Below are 17,636 nucleotides of genomic sequence, written 5' to 3' on the forward strand. Positions count from 1 at the left end.
CATTTTGCCAAATCTAAAACTCATAACTCTATTTTACTTCACTTATCAACACAGCAGTATTTTTTTGCATTTATCATTTCCTTCTTTCTGAAAATTTCCAATTGGATTTCAAGAGGTCTTAGCCTCATGGATTTTCACCTACCTCACTTGCTTCTCTTTTTCAGTCCCCTTTGCAAGATTCCCTTCTTCTTTCTTGTATTAGTCAACCAAAGGGGTGCTGATGCAAGGTACCAGAAGCCTATTGGCTTTTATAAAGGGTATTTATTTGGGGTAAAAGTTTACAGTTATAAGGTCCTGAAGAGTCCAACTCAAGGTATCATAAGAGGTATTTCTTCACCCAAAATCTGTTGCCATGTGTTGAAGCAAGATGGCAGACAAAGTCTGAGCGGATTCAGACTTCCTCTTTTCACTTAAGGCTCTGTGTGTCCAACTTTTTCTGATCTCAGTTTTAGGCTGGAGTAGGGCTTGACTGTCTTCCCAGGGCTTGTTTGTTTCTGGGCTCAACTCTTCTTTTCTCTTCACAAAGTTAATTATAAACTCTCAGGTGAATGGCTCATTTCTCTTCCCAGGGCCTCTGCCATGTCTATGGTGCAGTCTCTCTTTTCTTGCATTTCTGCTTCCATGTTCTTTATTGAGCATCCATTTATAAAGCTCACCAAAGGGGTGAGGACTCAACTTTTCAGCTAAATAACATATATAGATATATATAGATATTGATATAGATATGATGATGTAATTAACTCAAATATAAGAAAGCAATACAGAAACATATATTTATTTTATTAAACTTCTGTTAATAATTGAGAGAATAGAAAATAAGCAAAGTGTTATCTACAAACAGGGGTCCAACTGCTGGATCTTAATCATTTATGATGTACATAGATACAGATATAAGTTCACTAAACCAGGGGAAACACTAACTTTTCTAGCCAGTGTCCTGATTGGATGCAATATATATGTGTATATATATATAGTTTAATAAGTCTACAGTGACAACTAGAGTGAGAAACAAGGATACCATAATCAGTAAAAGGTTAAATCAATATTAAATAGAGTCACAAAATGACAGAAAAATACAACAGTTTTACCTACAAACTCACCAACATCTAGCTCACAGCTGGGAAGCCCACAGTCTGCAGCCAATACGAGAGTCTTGATTGAAAACACCTGTGCAGAGCATCCTTTCCCAGGGTGGGACTTCAACTGACCTGGTCTGACCAGGGACTGTTCTTTTTATTGAGCTCCTAATTAATGAATTCGATACTATAGTGCCAACTGGAAAGCGGTGCGTCAATTCCCAAGGAAGTGGTGAGCCTTCTCAAGAAGGAACACAACACTCCCTGGGCAGTACATTCCAAGGTATGTACGTCGATCCCCGAGAATGTGGCCAAACTTCCCGGAGAGGAACACAATACTCCCCAGAATGCACCCCATCTGTTCTTATTTGTTACAAAACATTCCCCCGTGTGCCCACTGTTCTGGTTCTCATCATTCCACTTGAAATATGAAAAGTGATGATCAGTAAAACATTGGTGATTAACAATGTTTCCTGCATGATGTTTCACTTCTAGATTTGAACAATACTCACTAAAATTTTTCCCAATACATCAACTCTGCATTTCCTAGTGATGTGGTAGAATCAAAGCCCTTATCTTAACATAATTAAATCAAAGGCATTTCAACTGCATCTAATGCAACCAAAGGGTATCATGCCCAGAGGAACAGACCAGTTTACAAACATAATCAATAACTCTTTTTAGAATTTATAAGTAATTTCAAACTGCCACATTTTTTAGCTGAAAACAATGGAGTGCCATAGCCTTCAGAAAGGGACAATTTTTCTTTTACATCTACAAGCTTTTCTTAGGTAATCTTATATTGTTTCATGACTTTAAATTCTCCCAAATTCATATGTTCCATACAACAAACCTCATATTCATATATTCAGCTCTACCTTTTATAAGTGCACTTGGATAACCATTAGACATTTTAAAAAGTATTTACAAGAAAGCACTTTCACTTCCTTTCCCAAAACTGCTATACCTTAATTATTTCCCATTGCAGTGGAAGGCATCATTATTCATTAAGTTGTTTAAGCCATACAATTAGAATTCTTCTTTAGAATCCACCTTTCCCTGACTCAAAACCTATTGCATATCCTATTTGAACTACCTTCAAAATGTCTCAAATTTCAGCAATTCTCATCTCCAAAAAAAATTATTTCCTTAGTTCTATAGGCCATTACCTTAACCTGGGTTACAGTAACAATTTCCTAAATGATCTCCATGATATAACTCTTACCCCTTTACAATTCTATCCCTGATCAGTATATGAAATATTGTTTTAAAAATATATATCAGAATTATGTTCTGAAAGTCTTCTTGTTGCTCAAATGTGGCCTTTCTCTAAGTCAAATTCAGCATATACACTCACTACCTTCCCCTCAGCTTGAAGTCCCAAGGATGAGCCTCCCTGGCACCAAGGAATTATTACCAAATGCCTATTAGCAATACATTTGGAGAAAGACTTAGGTCAAAAGGGGAAAATATTAAATACAAATGAGTTTTTATGCTAAGAGATTTCAAAGTGGGTGGGGAGGCCATTCCAGAGGTTATGCTTATGCATGTCTCAAGAGGATCTCACTGACTGATACGGTAAACACTGCCTCAAGCATGAGTGGTTCTCAGGGCTCTAGAGATATTTAAGCACTATAGACAACCACAAGAAGCTGGCAACCTGTCTGTGGACCTCACCTTGGAATATATGATAACTTATATTCCTAATGTTTCAGAGTTGGACTCATTTATAATTTTCCTAAACATGGTTCTTCAGGCCCTTCTACTTGAACCTATAATTAGGACTATACTTGCTAAATATATGTCCCAGAAACTTAAATCTTTGGCTGATCATATGCCAGTTGAGCCCTTAATCTCAGCAGAGTTGCTGCCAACTCCTGCTCTCCATTTCATTGGACTCACCCAGATCAACTAACAAAAGGATGATGATGGACAATGCTCATCCCCCAAAACAGAGAGAATCTACAACTGCAACCAAGACAGTTCCATCCATCTGCCCCCTGAGATTTAATCCCCCTCTCAATTGGAAGTAAAGTAGGTAACACCATCTGAAAGTCCTCAAGACTGAGGAATGAACAAACATAAGGGAGGAATGCAACTATGAATTAAAGTAGACTTATTGTAATTCCAGTAATGGAAGAACTTGTAACACTGATATAAAGACAGTGGTCACCAAAGGTTCTGAGGGGAGGGAGAAAGAAAAATACATGGAAAATGGGGAAATTGGGGAGCATTGAAATAGTTTTGCATAATTTTGCAATGGCAACACAAGCCATTATACATTTTGTCAAAACCTATACAATTGTGTGATGCAAAGTGTAAACCATGATGTAAACTATAGACCACGGGTAGTAGCAGTCCTTCAATATGTTTTCATCAGTTGTAAGAAATGTACCACACTAATGAAAGATGTTGTTAATAGAAAGTGTGTGTGGGGGAGGAGGTGGGGTACATGGGAATCTCCTATATTTTTAATGTAACATTTATGCAATCTAAATCTTTAAAAATAAGAAAAAATTTCTATTAAAAAAATAAACATAAATCAGATCACTTAAAGGTCAAAACTCTCCAGTGGCTTCTGATCACATTTAGAATAAACTCCCAACTCATTCCATGACTTCAAGACCATTATGATCTGGTTATTTTCTACCTCTATGAATTCAGTTCTTATCATGGTCCTTTGATCATTCACTTCAGTCATGTTGGCCTTTCTCTGATATTCTAACTTGCTAACGTTTCTGCCTCAGAACCTTTGTATTTGCAGTTCCCTCCATCTGTGGTGTTCTTCATTTGGCAATCTGCATGCCTACTTCCTTTCCATCCTCTATGTCACAATTTAAATATTGTCCTCTGTGAAGATTATCTAGTCGATCTTTCCTTCCCCTGTCACTTGTGACTATATCGCCCTCTTATTGCTTTTATGGTTTTTCATCACATACCATACTCATCTTGTTTATTTAACTCCTCATTTCTTGTAACCTCTGTAGCACTGTTAACTCCATGAAGTAAATGACTTGTCTTTTACAAGTTCTTCTCAATTTGATGCAAAGCAAATGCTCAGAAATATTTATTGGAAAAAAATATGGATGGACAAAATCAAAAAAGAAAGGAAGGCTGGAAGGAAAGAAATTAGTTTGAAATGGTGGTATATATTCATTTTTGAACTAGATTTGAATTTTGAAAAAGTCAGAAATCATTTTGAATTTCTAATGTGAATGAATATCAATTTGGATAGTAGAAACACCAAGGTAGAAAATGACAGATTCTTTTTCTGAAACTAGTAAAATTTGTGAAGGAATTTCTTGTTTTGAAATTATAGTAAATTTAGATGTATTTTAGAAATAATTTAATATGGGGAAATTGTTTTTGGAATAAATACGTGTATAAATGCAAAAAATAATATGAAAGAAATCTGACTCATTGCAATTTTGCTTACACCCTTTCAATGACTGCAAAACTATCAGGTGTTTGAAACTCTTTTCCTTTAATATAATGTACTTTATTATCTGTCCCCAGCTTACCTCTCCTGCTTTATCTCCAATTAGGTACACTTTGCATTTTACCATCTCTATAGAAAATTAAGTCCCTGGAGACTTTACAACTTCTGCCTGCTACTCCCCTTGTATAGGAATTGCGTTTGTATTCTTCATCATCCACAGGCACATATGAAGTGAGCACTGGGAAGTATAGAAGCACAAACTTTCTAGGGGCAGCCCAGCTTTGATAGCCTTCTCCCTGATGATTGGTTTAGAGATTGGGAACCTTGAACAATTTTGAAATTTGCATTTTTACAGATTGTGGCAGGCTTAAGTCTGTTTTAGAAGTATCATTAGCTCAAAATTATAGTAGATTTCATATGCATCTGCTCTGCCCATTTTCTATTGGAAGTAAATTTCTCATCTAGAAATTGTTTTTAAAACTGCAAGCCTCTGGTCTTCCTTTCCTTGATGCTTTATCCATCTCTCTGCCTCTCTCACAACCCGCCCGCCCCCTCCCCCCCACGACCACACACACACAGATGCACAATCAGCAAAAGGGATCTTGGGTGAGCAGGCAATACCCTTGATCGAATCTTTGCTACTGGCTGGTTTCTACTTTCTGGCAAAAGCTGTCTCTATTATGCCTGCTTTGGTTTGAGGTACAGGAATTGTTGGCTTTTTAACTTTGTCAGCCTGCAAATAACTAGTCTCAGTCTATTTTCAAGTTGCATGCAAGGAATTTCTACTTTATTGAAACTGTTTGTGGGTTATCTCTCTCTGTATATTACTTGATCCTGTGTTCATCTTCCCTATATAAGATGTTGTAGAAAATGGGCAGAAGCACCTAAGGCACACTGCTATTTTCAATATGCATTTACTGAATATTCCTAATGTACTATTTTAGTGGATATATGAAATTCCTCCCAGGGACTAGCAACAACAATTTTATCAAATTTCTCTTTATGAATTTTTTTTCAAATTATTTTGCTGTGGCAAAACAAGGATCAATGACCTGCAGAATCTGTATACTGATTGCCTGTCACTCTAACAGTGACATACAATAGGTTTCTTCACATGCTGTATCCTAGTCTGCTTTGCTCTCCCAATGTTCTACATGACAGAAAATGGTACCACCAAGCTCCCAGTGGCTCAGGCCAAAACACTTGAAGTCCACTTTGATTTATTTCTATTTATATATTTTTTATATTTCCCACATTGTAAATCCTGTGATCTATTTTCAAAATAGATCCAGAATCCAACTACTTCTTTTCATCTCCATTGTTATTATCCTACTCCAGATAAAGGTCTTCTCTCACTTTGGCTGCTGATATAGCCTTCAGTTGAACTTCCTGCTTTAGCACTCATCCCTCTAAAACTTATTCTCCACACAGGAGCCAGAATTCCCTTAAAGTATAAATCAGATAATTTTATTTTCTATAATATAGTCCTTCATTGTTTTCCCATCATTTTAAGAAGAAAATTTACAATGCTTATGTTGATTGACAAACTTGTTCATTATCTAAACATTGTTTACTACTCTGATCACATTTCAGACTGCCATCCTTTGTACCCTGAAATACTATTGCTATTTTCCTGGCCTGATGCTTAAATAGGCCTTTCCCTTTTGTAATTTTCACTGAGACATTCCACAGGCAGGTTTTCTTAGTTCATCCAAGTCTTTGTTCAAATGGCACCTCCTCAAAGAAACCCTTTCTAATGATCAGATTATACACCTGTCACTCCCTGTACCTCACCTACTTTATATTTATTCAGAGCATTTAGTAATGCTTGAGTTTCTATTCCACAGATATAAAGTGTTAGGCATTGCCTGTCTCATCTATTAGAATGTGAGAAAAAAGCATAAATCTGTCACTGTCCCCAATGCTTTGAATATTGCCATGTGTGCATGCATGAGTATGTGTATGCATGTGTGTGTGTTGGGCTCTATTTATCTATCTATCTATCTATCTATCTATCTATCTATCTATCTATCTATCTATCTATCTATTTATCTATCTATCTATCTATCATCCCCCATAATGTATGTGATACATTGTAAGGGCAGGGAATGATTGGGATGGACATAACCAGAAACAAGTATATCCAAATATTCCTAGAAGAAAAGGCAATGAACAAAGTCTGTCAACACTAATTCTGGCACTACTGGAGTGCCAGAATAACTATGTCAGGAGAATCTTCAAAATCAGCATTATTTTGTGCCCATGACAAACCATCTGCAATTTGACTCATATCCCGGTATAGGTAGCAAAGCACTCCTCCTTTCCCTTTTCCTTGCTTTGTGTGTGTGTATATTTTAACTCAATGACTACTGTTTTTCCCTTCCACTTGGCCAGAATCAGGACTACTACAGTCATCTTCTCACCACAAAGGAAAAGAAACTGAGCCCTGGTCTATGAAGTCTCAAAAGAATCCTTGGGACTTAACAATTTTGAAAATTCCTACACAGAATTTTCTTCATACAAAGGAATATGGAGATAAGTTAACACAACTCCATCCATACTGTGTATTGTCCTTATTAAAAATCTTGTCACCCACATTTCAAGAATTTAAATAGATATTTGCCTAATAACTTAATGGACAATATGGGTAACTTTTCCAAAACAGAATTGCTGCAATATGATAACATCTGCAGTAGAAACAACTATTACCTTTCAAATGAATGACAGATCCCTCCCTGAAATAAGTAAAGAAAAAGTGCTGTTGCCTCTTTACAGTTAAAAAGTCCAACTCTTCTGAACTCCCAAGACATCTTACACCCCAGGTGAACTATGGCCTTTCCCCATAGTTCATTCCACGTAATACCATGATAACATCAGCCTGAGTGCCCTAGTCTGAGACCAGTTTTGGAGTCTGTATTACTGTACACATAATGGCAGCAGTTCTAGGTGTCTTGTTCTTCACTGCATGTCCAGCACCTAGCATCTGTGAACTCTAAGTGCTTGCTGTGGGAAGTGAAGTTTATGTGTCAATTTGGCTAGATGTGGTATCAATTGCTTGCTGAATGTTGGTCTAGATGTTACTGAGGAGGTAGTTTGTAGAGAGGAATATCATCTTTATCAGTTAACTTTAAGTGAAAAAGAAAGCCCTACAAATATGGGTGAGCCGTTCAATTAGTTGGAAATTTAAGGAGCAAAGAAGTGAGGGTTCCAGAAAGAAGAAGAAATTCTGCCCCAAGACTACAACATCAACTCCCCATAGGAATTTCCAGCCTGCAGTCTTCCCCTACCTAATCCAGACTCAAGGCTGCAGCATAGGGAAGCGGATTTGGCCCAATGGATAGGGCAACTGCCTACACATGGGAGGTCCAAGATTCAAACCCAGGGCCTCCTGACCTGTGTGATGAGCTGGCCCATGCGCAGTGCTCATGTGCACAAGGAGTGCTGTGCCATGCAGGGATGTCCCCTGCATAGGGGAGCCCCACATGCAAGGAGTGTGTCCCGTAAGGAGAACCACCCAGCATGAAAAAAGTGCAGCCTGCCCAGGAATGGCACTGCATACACAGAGAGCTGACACAGCAAGATATACAAAAAAAGAGACACAGATTCCCAGTGACGCTGACAAGAATGCAAGCAGACACAGAACACACAGTGAATGGACACAGAGAGCAGACAACTGCGGGAGGAGGAGCAGGGAGGGGAGAGAAATTTAAAAAAAAAGGCTGCAGCATAACTTTTACCAGAATTTCCAGCCTAGCAGCTTGCCCTATGGAATTCAAATTTGTCAGCCCCCACAGTTATGTGAGCTGATTCCTTAAAAACAATCTCTTAATATATATGTATATGCATATTTTCTATTGGTTCTGTTTCTCCAGAGAACCCTGCCTAATACAATGTTCAAAAAATTAGAGGCTGTTTAAGATAGCTAGAAAATGTGCTTATTAAAATTCCTTCACTTAAACAGCTCTGAAACTTCTAATACACAAATACAGCTAGTTTTCTATTAATCTAATTTTGCACATTTACTTTTTGCACTAAGTTCCCTGAAGGATATTAACCAGATCTGTTTTGCTTACAGGAATAAGATAACATCTCAAAGCAAAAACAGATAGAATGGTGTAAATCTGTAACTTTTCTCAGAGAAAAAAAGTTTGATATCCTTGAGCAGTTGGCTGAGAGAAGAGCCATGGAGATCTTGCACCTGGACAGCAACATCAAAATTGTGATTCATTAGCTGCTGAAAACAAAAACAAGTTTGATGTACTTGAGACAACACAGGACTGAAAAATTGCATGTACCTTTCTCACAAGACCCCTGGCATCATTCGATTTTCTTCTCTTCTACCCCTATCCTTTGCCTATAAAAATCCTAACTCCCATTACCACTTTGAACTGGTTTTTGGGAAGATTCCCTCACTTCCTTGTTAGTGCACTCACAATAAATCACCTTCTCACTGAGAGAAATGTTTCTCATTTGCAGCTCCAGATCAGGCAGGCCCTTCTATTGGAAATAGTCATGCTTACGCTAACTCTTACTGCCCTCCTACTTCTCAGCTGCACTGGGAACATTTCACCTCTTCCTCCAGCCAGAACTACTTGGTGAGTAATAACTCACTAACCTCAAGAAGGCTGAGGGTAAAATGGAACAGTAACTGTGGAAGTAAAGTCTGGGACGTCGTTAGCAGTAGCTTTAGTAATTTAACCACTCTACCATGCCATTGTAGTTAAGTGGGGCACAGGCAAGCAATAAAAACCACGTGCATTGAACTTAAACACAGGAGACTGCATATTTTGTGTCTCAGGGCTGTGTTTATTTATTTTTGAAGCTGCCCTTGTTACTCTACTCCCAGGGGTAGATGGCATTTTAAATTTGAACAAAAGCCCAGGCATCAACCTTCACAGGTCTTTGCCACTAGGAATAATTAGATGGACAAGTATGAGCAGAGTGTTTGGAATAGGTTTTGTCCCTTTTATTAATGTGTGCTATTTTTGACTTTGAAAAAATTTCATTCTTTTATAGATTCTTAGTATCTAAACATATTTTTAACATTTGGTGATTTCACGGTTCCTAAAGCTTCCATTCCTTACATCTCCTAGGCCTCTGCCTCTTCTGAGATTGCCCATGTCCCCACCCTTCACCGTAGTAGTGAAGGTCAGAGAATAGCAAGGGCTAACAGCTGATTTAAAGGAAGCCCTTAGCCACTTCCTATGTAACTGTTCAAATGAGGGGAAAAAGCCAGCTTTGTCGTCATCAGTTGTGCCTTGACCCAGTGAGAACCATTAACCAGAGGAAGGACAAAGCCTATCAGTAGCTTAGCAACCAACACATTTTCCTTCTCGCTTAAGGTGAGCATTTATTCCACCAGCAATTCCGGCCCAATTGACGTCCATCTGGCTGAGCAGTTTCCTTCCTCTACTGAAATAGGAAGATCCTACAATTATGTGCTTACCCATGACCTAGATGCCAGGGATTAGACTCTTAAAAGGGAAATCTCATTCACTTGAATGAGTTTCGGGAATAAAACACAATTCTTGGTTTAGAGAGAGCCTATAAAATTCTAAAATTCTCTTTATTTTAATATCCAACCCCACATCCTCCCCCCCCCCCCATGATGCTTATAACCTCTTTGTCTCTTTTTCTATCAACTACCTTCCCCTTCTCCTCTTAAATGCCTAAACTGGCATACATAAGGCAGATGGATGAAAAAGAAGTCAAATTTTAAAAAGCATAATTTGGTCTCATAAAACAAGAGGTTTTGTCCTTCAGGTTACAAAGATATCTTGAGGACTAGTCCTTTCTTTACAATAACATGGCTAAAGAAAATTTCAGGGCAATGTTTGAGGATAAATAAACTATCTCAAATAGGGTATAATGATGAGACATTATATCACCCTAGAAAATGTTTGAAATAAAATAGGTCTCAAAACAGTATTGCATGAGGTTAAAGCAAATATATTGCACAAAGTTTCACTTTGCTGGAGAGACACATTTTGAGAAATATTCATGTATTGGAAAATATATAATTCCTTTGGGCAGATAAAATACTGTTTTATGAAAAAAGAAGGAAAATACGTTTATATTTAGATATTTTTCAAAAGTAAGAATTTATTATGATTCTGCCATGAGATTAAATATATTCCAAATTTAGTTCTAAGTATATATGAATTATTCCATTAACTGACAAAAAGCATAATATTTTTCCCCGTGAATAGTGAGACTTGCATGTACGCAAAAGGAGGCAAGTTTGCTGAAATTTCCATACTGTAATCTTGCTAAACTTTTCTTTAACTTCTAAACTTTTCCAAGTCCTGATTCTAGGAATTAGGCAGTTGCCTCTTTGCAGACAAACAGGATATTTAGGGTGTATAAACAATAGTTAACTGTTTGTTGATTGGTGTCCAAATAGTAGGTTTTCTGAAGGTAAATTAACTGAAAGTTATTTTATTAAAAATTTTCCATCAAAAATGAAACTCTTTAGTGTTGCTCTTTTGCTCTTTAGTCTTAGAATGATGGTACCTTAGTTTATTAGAGTTTTTCTTCTTCACAAACATACACAGTATTTGATACAAAGTTGGGTTGTGCTCCCTCATTTCCTATTTTCTTGTTTTATTCCATGATCCCAAAGAAAAGGAATGGGAGGCAAGGAAAAGAGAACAGGACATTTTGGAAAAGCCAGCCATTGCTTTAAGCAGCGACACTCACTCCATTGGTGACTTAAAATTGTCTTTCTGAGGGAAGGAGTGGAGGAGCTTATATTCACTGACTTCCATGCTCTCACTGGTCATGAATAGTCCAGACGGATGTTAACGTTCCCATATTTAGAGGGTGGCCTAAGCACCTGTTGTAATCAGATTCTGACTACAGCATCAAAGAAGACTGGAAAATAAACTAACAGATACTTAGCACAGCTAAGATAGGCTTCTCTCAGTTTACAGCTTTATGTAACTGATTTCTACATCTGGGGTAAAAGGTGAATTGGGAGGACCTGCAGTTAAACACAAGAAGTGTCCTAGGGGATCCATTCCTTTTCTGTTCATAGCCCCTTGATGAACTTCATTAAGTCAAATCCATCACAGAGCCTTTGAGGAAGAGGGTAGATAAAATTTGCTCTAAAGCTTCAACACTGAAGGATTAGTGGAACAAGTTCTAGTCTTCTGTGAAGCAAGTGGTACAGAGGCCATAATTGTTTTCACCATTTCCCTCCTCAACTCCTTCTCTCTCAGCTTTGGGCAGCACTTCAGGTCATACAGGTTGTTTAGTCAGGTGATCCAGACCTATCTCCCCAAAGCTGTTTTGCATTTGTTGAACTGTAGTTGCTACAATTGCACATTTACAATTAACACTGAGAATAGAAGCACCATGGAATGCCTTAGTGTTTTAGTTTGCTAAAAGAAATGCATAGGCTTTTAAAATGGGAATATTTTAGGTTAAAAGCTTACAGTTCTGAAGCCGTGGAAGTGTCCAAATCAAGGCATCATGAGAGATACTTTCTTCCTGAGCTGCAGCTATGGGAAATCAAGAACATGTCTGATGTCTTCTTGTCTCTCCTCTCCAAGTCTCATAGCTTTCAATTTCTGGCTAAAGTGGCTTCCTCCCAGCTACTGGGTTCTTCTCTGTCTCAAGCTTTTTTCCTGCTTTATATTCCTCCATTTAAAAAGGACTTTAGTAAGAAGATTAAGATCTACCCTGGGTTATGCCCTACTGGAGTAAAAGATTGCATCTACAATGGGTTTATATGTACAGGAAAGGATTAACTTGAAGAATGGGATTTTCTGAGGTCCAAGAAAGCGTCAAGGTACCATACTTTGCGGGTGCTTTGGGTTCAAAAAGTAGTCCTTCTTGCCCTCTTTTGTAGCAATAACCCTAGCTTCTTTTGGTATTTAGGTTGAATTACTCCTACCAACAAAATAACTCTTATCTTTGCTGCTGATCCACTTCACTGGAATGATAGTACAAAGTGAATAGGCGTAGGTATAGCTTCTAATTCAGTGTAAATCCTGGTATATGAAGCCAAGGCTCTTAAACAGGCCAAATCTAATTTTTCAGTATTAAGAAGCACAAATTCCACAATTCAGGATGTTAATAAGGTATTTGACATGTTGGCATTGGATAAGATTTCAATGGGTAAGTGTCTTCAGAGCTATCTCAATATGTAGTTTTTTCAAGACTTCTAGACATATGTATTTAAGTAGACCTTGTGATGGTCTTTGTTATGTGTCAATTGGCTAAGTTACAGTACCCACTTTTCCAAACAGACATTTGAGGTGATGCTTTGAAGATATTTTATTGATACAATTAAATTCCATAATTAGTTGACTTTAAGTAAGGGAGATCATCTGAGATAATCTGGGTGGGCCTGATTTAACCAGTTGAATGGCCTTCAAAGAAGAGTAAAGGCTTCTCTAAAGAAGAAGAATTTCTGTCTGTGGACAGGATCTTTGACTCCTGTCTGTGAGATACCAGCTTGTCCTTCTTGACATCTTTCAGACTTGCCTAGTCAGTCCTCACAGTCATTGTTTCAGTATTTCAGTTTTCCAAGGCTACAATGACATATACCACAAATTGGATTGCTTAACCAAGAGGAATTTATTGTGTCCCAGTTTAGGATGCTAGAAGTTGAAAATCAATGTATTGTTAGGCATGGTTTCTTCCATCATCTGTAGCAGTCTGATACTGGCTTGATCTCTGCCTCCATCACACGATAATATTGTCTCCTCTGGCTTCCACTTCTGGTGTCTCCTAACTGACTGTATCTGAATTTCCTCTTGCTTATAAAGATTTCAGCCATATTGGATTAAGGTCCCCCATGATTCAATTGGGCCTCCTCTGAACAGAATCTTTGAAGTATTGACACATGAATTCATACCCACAGCACTAGAGGTTAAGATTTCAACATATCTTTGTGGGGGGCATGATCCAAACTACCACAGTCACACAAGCCAATTCCTTGCAATGAGTCTTATAATATTCCTTCTGCTATTCTATATCTCTGAAGGAATCCTAAATGATAGAGGTTTAGGACTTCCTGTATCTGAATTACCTAGTCCCTGGCACATTCTTTTAAAAGTGTCATGCTTAGTTCAATCTGTGACTTGCTTCAATTTGTGTTTAGAGTCCATTCACGTGCTCTAAATACTACAATTTGCAGTCCTATTATCCCGTGCCCTTTCACCTATTCTTGCTCATGTATTAGCTAGTAACAGACACAATGGTAACTAAAAGAGCTTCAAGTATAACCAAGAAATTTTAACTGACAAGAGCCAAGTTTATAAAGAATAAAACTAAAATGAAAGATGACAAGTGGTAGGTTTTCTATTTTTATAGTAGCCATTTCTTTTTCACAGACGCAATGAGGAATAAATTAAATACCCCTTTGGGACTGAAGCCACTTCAGTGAGTAATGGCACTAGAAACTGAACTTGAACATTTTGAAAATGAAATACCCTGTGGGTTAAATATTCTCTACAGAAATAAAATCACTACTATGAAAGCCTAATAAGTTTTCTCCCAAGACCCATAATTAAATAACAGATTTTAAGCTAATGATATTGATATAAATAAATAATATATTTGGGAATTCCTATGTGCATTTAATGTCACTGAATGATAGAAGACAGAGTAACTTAAATTTGCTAACTGGTTTATCATGATAAAATCATTTACAAATTGAAAACAACATAACTGAATACATTTTTGTTATACTCCTTTAATCCTTAGTTTATTTACTACATACATTTGTGTCCCATGAACTTGGGTTGATATGTGCAGTACTTGTATTTGTCATGATGGGCTACTGTATGGTACAAAAACAATTTCCCAAATATTAGTGAATTACTAGTGGGATAGGCTATATATTCCATGAAGATTGAAAGGTAGCAGGTGGCTCTGTCCACATAGTACCCTGCAACTTCTTGAATACATGACTTCACTATTGCTTACTATCTTGTAGTTCATAATCTTGTAATCGTTCTTTAACCTAATAGGGAAAAAGAGGAAACAGAGAATTGTGCATACCATTTTCATTATCTCACCTCCAATGTGCCCCATGTTATACCTGCTTACATTTCATTGACTAGAAATAACATGACCTAATTCCATGGGTCTGGAAAATTTACAGGAGTGAGGGATATTGGAGTGTTTCTTGAACACAGGTTCCTCTGCTACAGTCCACACTATTGGTCATCAATATTCCTTTGTTCTCTTCTCATGTAGAGAACACACTCAACTTTTTCCCATGAAAGAACACCCCAAGGTCTCACCCAGTCATTATTTCCCAGTCAAAAGTATAGAAACTCTTAGTAATAAGTGAATGAAAATATATAGTCAATCAAGCCACATAAATTATCATAATCCTTTGATGTTTTTCAAATGATTAAGAAATATAACAATAGCTGTTAACATCCAAGATACACAGTGAATACCTGAAAGTACTTGATGAATTAGACAACTTTCAGTAAAGTAACTTCCAAGTCTGAAAATCACATCATTTATGAAGAAAATTTTGTGAATCCAATCTTTAAGAAGTTGTTAAAATGAAGGATGAAACATATAGTAATAACAAGAGGAGATAGGAACAAAATTTTAATATAGGGAGAGAAGAAAAAATAAGTCCTAAATAGGAAGTATATTATAGTTCCCTAACACTGATGATTTGGTGATTAGAATGATAGACGGTGTGGCAGTTTGAAATTATTTATAAATCCCAAAAAGGGAAAGATTGTTTATAAACTAATCTGTTCCTCTGGATGTGATACCTTTTGATTGTATTAAATTCAAAAGATTGGTAAGTGGCTGTGGCTCAATCAGATGAGCTCCCATCTACCATATGGGAGGCCCTCAGTTCACGTCCTGGGGCCTCTTGTGAAGGTAGACTTGCCCACATGCTGTGGAGCACCGCACCAGCCCACCGACACCATAGAGAGCTGACTCAGCAAAGTGACAAAACAAAAAGAAGGGAGACAAGTGAAAACACAGAAGAGCCCACAGCAAATGGATACAGAGAGCAGAGAGCAAGCAAGCTGCAAGGAGGGGAGGGGAAATAAATAATAAATACAGGGCACAGAAGAATGTACAGTGAATGGACACAGAGAGCAGACAGTACACAAAAAGCCACAAGGGGGAAGAGAAAAAAAATTCAAAAGATTTAATTTTACTTGATAAAATCAATTTAGGGCTTTTGATTTCACCACATCAGTAGGATGTGACTCAGAGTGAGTCCCCACCCACTTGGTGGGCTGATATGAAATGGACACTCACTCAAGAAGACACATGAGAAAATAAAGGTCTCTTTCATCTTTAATTCTGGGGCCCTGGGGAGAGACGAGCCATTTGCCTGATAGTTTGCTTCTGATATAGAAAGCTGGGAAGACAGGAGCCCTATGCTGAGAGTGAGGGAGCCCTGAGAGACAAGCCCATGCCAGCCTTACAGCTGAGACTGGGAAGAGAGTTGAGACTGATAAAGAAAGCCCAAGAAGGAGAAACCATGCAGAGACCAGCAACCATCTTTCTTCAACACATGGCAACTGACACTGATGAGAAAGCCACCTTGAGTTGGACTCTTTAGGGACTGGAAACAGTAAGATTTTACCATAAATAAATACCCATTATAAAATCCAACAAATTTCTGGTACTTTGCATCAGCACCATTTTGCAGACTAATAGAGATAGTGTATGAATTTGTTTACATAGTTTAATTTTCCTTTCTTTCACTTCATTTTGATCTTCATGAAGTATACATTTACTAGCACAATAGGGCATTTTATGATACTTTTTATTTGGTACATCAACTGTACCTGGGCATGATTAAGTTAAGATTAGGACTTTGATTGGGTCACATCCCAAAGGGTGGGAACTCACAGATAAAAGAATGGCAAAGGACAGAGTTGGAGATTTTGATGTTGGGATTTTGATTCGGAGTTTGGTGCTGGAGTCTTGAGCTGGAGCCACTGGAAGAAGTTGCATGCCCCCAGAAGAAAGAGAAGCAAGCACCAGGAAGAGAGGAATTGAACCAGGAGAAGAACACAGAGAAATAGAGATGGCTCCTTAGACATGGCAGAAACCCCAGGCAGAGAGATAAAGCTGTTTGCCTGATAGTCTACAGCTGATCTTATGAAGAGAGGAAAAGCCTAGAGAGCCTCATAGTCTATAGCTGACCTTATGGAGAAAACAGAGGACCTGAGCCCAGAAAGAAGCAAGACTTGGGAAAAGAGGAATTCAGGAAGCCTGAACCCTGGCAGATGTCAGCAGCCATCTTGCTCCAACACGTGGAAATGGACTTCGGTGAGGGAAGTAATTTATGCTTTACAGACTAGTATCTGTAAACTCCTACCCCGAATAAATACCCATTATAAAAGCCAGCAGATTTCTGGTATTTTGTAGCAGCACCCCTTTGGCTGACTAATACATCAACCAAATCTGGAATGGAACACATTACTAAATTACCTATTGTTCCCTATATAATATACTTGATGGGATATATGAGTTGTTCCATGGTCATTTTCACATTTGGGATCACTCTAAAATGGAAGGTGGAGAAGAATAGCAGGATAGGCAATGAGTAAGATTTTAATTTGGTAGAAAGAATCCAGTTAAAACTGATTCATCATGTTACTATTATAAACCCTAAATGGAAACAGTGCTATGTAATGGAACACACACATGATGGCTGTACTAGTTACTTCTTTAGAATGAGAAGGGATTAAATAAATCCTTCAATAAATAAAAATCATCAGTTTACCCAAACTCTTGAAGATCATGCACATTCAAGATGCATTAGTAGTTTCAAGGTGTTAAGCAACATTGAGCAAGAATTTTAAAAAGCATTTTTTCATACATTTCTCAATCAAATTTAAATATACTGGTTGATTTAACATCAAATATGTTAAGTATAGGGGCATACAAACAAATTTATATAGTGGTACCTTTGAGGGATCAATTAGGCAGAAATAGAATTTGTTAAAGACTGGCTCTGAGGATGTAATTTTCCTCTGAATGTTATGTTGAAATTCCTCAGTATGCTTCACATCTTCACATTACATGCCTGATAAAAATTAATTTATTTAATTATTTATTTATTTAATTATTTATTTTATTTAGTTTAGTTATTTGTTCTTCTCACAGATATC

The 17,636-nt window shown here is 37.5% G+C and overlaps 2 long non-coding RNA genes across 2 annotated transcripts in view; both read right to left on the minus strand.

Annotated features, from left to right (window-relative positions):
• The window catches only part of LOC105747123 (uncharacterized), a 120,848-nt gene that overhangs the window by 61,281 nt on the left and 41,931 nt on the right, over positions 1-17,636 (minus strand). The gene's annotated exons all lie outside the window — the stretch shown is intronic.
• The window catches only part of LOC139438899 (uncharacterized), a 32,067-nt gene continuing 28,638 nt past the window's right edge, over positions 14,208-17,636 (minus strand). The window contains exon 3 of the long non-coding RNA XR_011648694.1: positions 14,208-14,488. This is a non-coding gene — a long non-coding RNA (uncharacterized lncRNA). The remainder of the gene's footprint in view (positions 14,489-17,636) is intronic.

This window comes from Dasypus novemcinctus, chromosome 4 (genome assembly GCF_030445035.2).
Source record: "Dasypus novemcinctus isolate mDasNov1 chromosome 4, mDasNov1.1.hap2, whole genome shotgun sequence".
In the NCBI taxonomy this organism is placed as follows: Eukaryota; Metazoa; Chordata; class Mammalia; order Cingulata; family Dasypodidae; genus Dasypus; species Dasypus novemcinctus.